Source organism: Physeter macrocephalus, unplaced genomic scaffold (assembly GCF_002837175.3).
Source record: "Physeter macrocephalus isolate SW-GA unplaced genomic scaffold, ASM283717v5 random_577, whole genome shotgun sequence".
Classification (NCBI taxonomy): domain Eukaryota; kingdom Metazoa; phylum Chordata; class Mammalia; order Artiodactyla; family Physeteridae; genus Physeter; species Physeter macrocephalus.
The window spans coordinates 43,375-50,000 of NW_021145949.1; positions in this window are offsets into that span (position 1 = coordinate 43,375).

The following is a 6,626-nucleotide window of genomic DNA, read 5'->3' on the forward strand; positions in this document are numbered from 1 at the left end:
GCCCCCTGCATCGGCAGGCGGACCCCCAACCACTGCGCCACCAGGGAAGCCCCCCCCACCATTACTTCTTAATCAAAGCCCAGAGGACAGCATCCTCTTACACCATTGCCTTGTGATTTGTTTCTTCCTGAGATGCTGGATTGAAAGATTTCCAGGGCTTTTGATCTGGAGGAGAGGGGCAGAAAAGAGAACCCGTCTTAATCCAGAGAGAAGTGCCAAGGGAGTGAGGCCATGTCTGGAAGGGTGAAAGCTGGGTGAAGATAGACAACACCCCCTGCCCCCCAATCAGGATATGCTGGGATGGGGACAGGAATGAGAACTGGGAGGAAAATGAGGTGGAAACGAATGGGCCCCCGTAGGAGGAGGTAATGAGGTGAATCAGAAAAATCTGTCACTGAGATCCAGGAAGAGACTGGAAGGTTTCATCTCTCTCGGTCTTTTTAAAAGATGAGATGTGTCAGTGAGAGGGCCTGGATTTATGAAGACATCTGTTTTGTTGGCTCCTATCAGGAGCCTGGGGATGGAGCAGGTGGGGGCTTGCTATGGCTGCTGAGAAAGATGATGATATCCCAGCACTTGGGCAGCCTGAAATCAGCTCTGGGGTCCATCTCTCTTTTCCCTTCCTTGGCAAGAGGAGTCCTTCTAAGCCCCAATAACTCCTTCCCTGGCCGGTGCTCAGCACCCCATCCTCCCTCTCCCGAGGCAGCCTCCTCAGGAGGAGTCCGGGCACCTTTAAGCCAGGGAGAGTGGTGGGGTGGCGGTGGAGGGGATCACTGCAGGATGGTGAATGTCTGGGGAAAGGGAAGCGTCCCTCGCAAAGATTCTGATTTTCTTCTCTATTCAGGGGAGCAACTGGGAGTCAGTTTAATTAGAGTCCTTGGCATCTTTGGGGATGGAAACCTCTGCTTTGTGTGTGTCCGAAGTAGCCTCCCTCCACCACTGTCCTGGATACTCTCAGAATCTTATGCCCAGAATGTCCTTTAGGGGGTCATGTCTTATAGCTCCAGAAGCACCTGGGTTTGTGATTACAAGGGCCTTTCCTGGGGGAAGGGGGGCAGTCTCATGCCCTTAACCGCGACTCCTACTAGCCTGCAGCTTCTGTTGGAATATTGGTCTACTTTGAAGCACAAGCTTCAGTTCTCACTGAAATGCCAGTGCTGCCCCTGTGGGAATGATGTCGCCCTGGATCACCATCTGCTGTAAGGAGCAGACTGGCAAGCACAGGAGGGCCACCCAGCACGGACCAGGAACTCGCAGGAATGGGATCTAGGACCAGGGAATTTTGCTGGGGGTAGGGACAAGTCAAGGGAGAAAAAAAAAATCCCAAATACCAGTGCTAGGGTTAGGAGCCGTTTATTTATTTATTATTTATTTATTTTTTGCGGTACGCGGGCCTCTCACTGTCGTGGCCTCTCCCGTTGCGGGGCACAGGCTCCGGACGCGCAGGCTCAGCGGCCATGGCTCACGGGCCCAGCCGCTCCGCGGCATGTGGGATCTTCCCGGACCGGGGCACGAACCCGTGTCCCCTGCATCGGCAGGCGGACTCTCAGCGACTGCGCCACCAGGGAAGCCCTGGGAGCCGTTTTTGAGGTCTTCACTCCATCCCCGTGAGCGGAAGGACTCTGAAGCTGACCCCAGGTCCTGGCTGCAGGCTCAAGGTGTTCAACCACCTCTGAACTCCAGGTGGACCCTCGACTGTGGCCTAGGTCATCTCAGAACCTCTCTGGATGGGGGGATGCTGGCATGGAATTTCATTCTGCTCTGAATCTGAGAACAGGAAGGGTGCTGCTGGGAGTTTTGCTCTTGTCTGCATGCAGATCATCACAGTGTTCTAGGCTTTGAAGAATGAACGGAAACCAGGGGCTCAGTTTGACAAGGGCTCTGCAGGGAAATTGCTGGATGCCGTTGTGGGCTGCAGGAAGCTCTTCTCCTGCCCAGATGATGGATGTGATGGGCCTCTGCAAAGGAGGCAGCCAGATGCTGGTTGCTTTTCTGGTTTTAGCCTTTGGTGGTGGGGTTCTGCTGGAAAGCCCTGGTAAGTATTTCATGCAAACCAAAGGGGGGCCAGAGGCACCACGCCTGAGCTCAAAGTCCTCAGTGTCACAGACCTCTGGATGGCAGCCCTTGGATTTCTGCCTGCAATGGGCAAGGCTGAGGAGGGGAGGGGCTGAGTTGGCACCTGAAAGAGATGGGGTAGAGGATGGACTCTTCAGCCCCAGAGGAACTGACCTCGAGGCTGGTGCACTGGACAGAGTGACCAAGAGAGAGCCCTCTGCCACCATGCCTCTTCAAGTGCTGAGAGCTGAGTTGCTGACATGTAACCTAGGCAATGAAGATCAGCCATCCGCGGGTGCTCCAAGGTCACTGGGGTCTATTTCTGTGTTGACTGATCGGTTTTATCTCCCTTTTTGGCTGAGATGTTCGAGAGCTAATTGGGCTTAGAGGACTAAAAGAAGTGTGCCTTCACTTTCAGAATTGGGGCTTCGCTGTGGTACTTGAGGAGGGTGACGGGCGGTGTGTGCGTGCTTCATGGCCTTATTCAATTAAGCACTCTGCTCTTAATTTACTACTAAATCCTCCTTTGGTTTTTAGGTTTCCTAAAAACTTTCGTGGGGTATAAGGGTGTTCTATGGTGTAGAAAATGTAGCCCATTTCTTTCCATCCCATGGGTTACACCTTGACCTAACGTTTTTATGTAGGATAATTATGCTTACTTTCGTTCCTTTTTAGGGTTTGCTGAAGATGGCGGTATATAGACTGAAGTAGCATCCAAATGCTTCAGTATTAGGTACTCAGGTCTTTGTGGGTCACACCCTGCCTATCTTTTCTGCCGCATCTTTTGACACTATCCTGCATATATAGCACCATCTGGTCACACTGAATTATTTGCAGAGCATGGCATCCTCTCATTCCTCTCTGTCTTTGCCCATGCTGTTCCCTCCCCCTGGAGCACACCCTTCCCTTCCCCAACTCCAGAGATGCCTGGCCTTCCAAAGAACTTGCATCTCATCTTTTTCCGGAGAGCCTTTCCTGATGCCCCCCACCCCCTCCTCAGTCTGGAGTAAGATTCCCCTTCTGTGTGCTCCAGAGGGTGTTCATAACCCTAACCCTAACCCTAATCACAGCAGTTACCATATTAGATTGTGGTGCTTTGCTCCTGTGTCTCAGTGACAAGAAAACAATTTCTTCTGGGGTTTCCCAGTGCTCAGCACAGTGCCTGATACACAATCAGCACTTGTGTATTTGTTCAGTGGCTAATTGCCTGTGTCCCCTGTGCCCCCTCCCTTCCCCCACTAGAATTTAAGCTCCATAAGAGCAAGGATCTTGCTTTCCTTATTCACTGTTAAGCCCCTGTGTCTAGCACACAGTAGGCCTGAGATAAACATTTGTTGAATGAATGGATTGGAGTCAGGGACTGCGATTTACATTTTGGCTCTTCCCCTGAGCGCCCTGGAGATCGCGTGTAAGTTACTCAGTGTATCTGGGATGGTGTGGTGGGACGTGCGGTGGACCAGAGCGCTGCCCTTAGGCACCACTTCAAGCCTTCAGTGCCTGGGACCTTATTCCAGCCTTTGCTGCTGTGGCCAGTTCTGTGCAGGATTCCCAGCCTTGTGCATGTGCAGCTCAGAAATACAGAGGAGGGGCTTCCCTGGTGGCGCAGTGGTTGAGAGTCTGCCTGCAGATGCAGGGGACACGGGTTCGTGCCCCGGTCCGGGAAGATCCCACATGCCGCAGAGCGGCTGGGCCCGTGAGCCATGGCCGCTGAGCCTGCGCGTCCGGAGCCTGTGCTCCACAACGGGAGAGGCCACAACAGTGAGAGGCCCGCATACAGGGAAAAAAAAAAAAAAAGAAATACAGAAGAATTAATACTCTGTGGGACAACTCTTGGCCAGTGGGGAACCATAGCCAGTGGATAAATGAGTTCCCCCTTTCTTCCGGTGGATGATTTTTTTTTTTTAACTATTTTTGTTGGAGTATAGCTGATTTACAATGTTGTGTTAGTTTCAGGTGTACAGCAAAGTGAATCAGTTATACAGATATATATATATCCACTCTTTTTGAGATTCTTTTCCCATATAGGTCATTACAGAGTATTGAGTAGAGTATTACAGAGTATTGAGTATTGAGTAGAGTTCCCTGTGCTATACAGTATGTCCTCATTAGTTACCTAGTTTATGTATAGTAGTGTGTATATATCAATCCCAATCTCCCAATTTATCCCTCCCCCCTTTCCCCCACTGGCAACCATAAGTCTGTTCTCTATACTGGTTGGTGATTTCGAGATACATTTCAAAGTGTCCTTAGATGGTCCCATAGGACTGGTCAACCAGTTGACCCTATGGACGGCTTCACAGTGTACTGTCTGTATTGGCTCTCTCTCCTGCCCTGTTTCTGCCTCCTTGGATCACGTTCTCAAATATACTACTCACGTATAATCAGGCTCTGCTTTTGGGGAACCCAGGTGAAGACAGGTTCCACTCCTGGCTCTGCTACTTACTAACTTTGTCTTTGGGTCAAACCACTTAACCTCTCTGCTTCTGTTGCCTCAGCTGAAAAATGGGTGTTGTGATGTCACCCAAGATTTGTAATATTGGATAATGTAATATATGCGAGAGTGTCTCCTTCAGTCCCTGCATATATTAGGCACTCACTACAGGTCCCTTTCTTGTCCTCCTGCCTGCGTTTGTAAAAAGGCCTCTTTGTGAAGAAATGTGGCTAAGCGTGATCCCTGCTCCAGTGGGAGCAAAGGGTGATGAGACTGGATGACTCAGGCATTTGGCAAGGGGGTCATTCTTCTCTGGAGCATTCTGTAAACATTGGTCAATGGAGTCTTGCAACATTCCTGACAGGTGTGAGGTGGGAAGAGGCCAGGGTGTGGAGGCAGGGAGGGGCCCAGCAGTGTTGCTCACAGGGCCAGAGGTGGTGCGTCTGAGATGCTCCTCTGGCACAAGCGGGAGGCCCCACGTGCGGGGTAGTGACTTCGCAAGTTCTCTTTCTGTTTCCCCTTTGCCTTCCTATCGACCCCCTCGCCCTCTCCCGGATGATATCCTTCTGCTGCAGAGAAGAATCCTAGTGGTTTTCATCCTTCCTCTCCGCCCCCATCCCCTGTTTTCCCTCCAAAAGAGCTTGAGTCCCAAAGCAATGAAAACTCATTTCTGGCCCTACCATAGGTGATGGGAGTCAGTTTGGGAGACCGGAAATCTGCTTGGCTGCCCCTTAAATTATACACTATATGCCCCTTCGGCCTACAGGTGAGGCAGGTCCTGGCCACAGTAAGCCCACTAGCTACTGGGAGGCTCGTTGGGAAATGAGGCCTCAGGAGGGCTGGGTCAGCCTTCTTGGCATTTAGTCGTTACCTCTTTGAGCCACAAGGCCTCTGCTTCCCACCCTCCCTGGCGCTCCTGTGCTCCGAGCAGCCATGCGCACTGATGTGCAGAGAGATTGTCTCCCTCCTCCCAGGCCTCCTGGCCCTAAGGGACCATGCGGGAGGGAGGCTGGACCAGGGTGAGTGTCTGGATGTCACCCCACCACAGAGGGGGCCCCTTCCCCCAGAGCCACCCCACCCCACCGCCTCCCAGGGGACTGGATTCCCACTCTTCTGGAAATCTGGCACACATGCGGCTCTGGCTGGGCCCCCTGGAGGAGCCCAGGATGGGGAGGGCCAGTTGCCAGCAGAAGACAGGGGTGACTGGGGCTGCCCTGCCCCTGCCTCCTGCCTGTCCTAGACATTTGGAGCCCACTCCCACCTGGCCAGCGAGTCCTGCCTTCTGAGCTGCTTACTGTGCCCAGCCTGTGCCCGGAGAGACCAGTGGCTCAGCTTCCTCTGCCTCCCCCTTTCGCCCCCTCCCCCTTTCGCCCCCTCCCCCCACCTATGAGTCACCAGGGAGTCAAAGCTCAGGGAACTTTCTCTGGAGGGAAGCCACTGAGAGGAGAGGGAGAGTGGTAACAGAGAGAATTGGCAACTAAGTTGCCAGGGCCTTTCACCCCTAGGCTCCTGATTCCCAAACTGCTACACTAATCCTGGCATGAGCATCTAAATCGTCACACCTGTGTACACCACTTGTATGTGCAAACTTCCAATGTAGGTGGCTGGTCCTCAGTCTAACTCCTTCCCAGCCCCAACCCTCCACCTTTCCGTGTTCTCCAGTCCTCTCCAGACTCCAGACCCTCGGAGCTGACCAGATTGTGTGGGTCATGGCCTTTTTCACGGGGGTTCTCAAAGTGTGGACCGACAGCATTGGCCTTGCTTGGGAACTTGAAATGCAAATTCCCAGGCTCACCCCAGACCTACTGAATAAGGAACTGAATAAGGGATGGGGCTCAGCAATCTGAATTTATCGCCCCCCCAAGCGATTCTGAAGTTTGAAAACCACTGATCACAATGGTGGTCACAATGTCTGCAAGAGTCCCAGCAGAGAAACCCTTGTCCAGAGCCGGGAGGCCAAGGCAGCAGCTGCTATCTGCTCTCCCAAGCCAGGCTTCCTGGTGAACACCCTACAGCTCTCAGAAAGTACTGGAGGCCCCCACCCACTGACAACAACCCCAGAGGCATCCAGGGATGCTGAGCAGGCACTTCTCCCTGACATCTCTCCCGCTGGGGGTGGGAACCAACAGAGAAGGAGAAG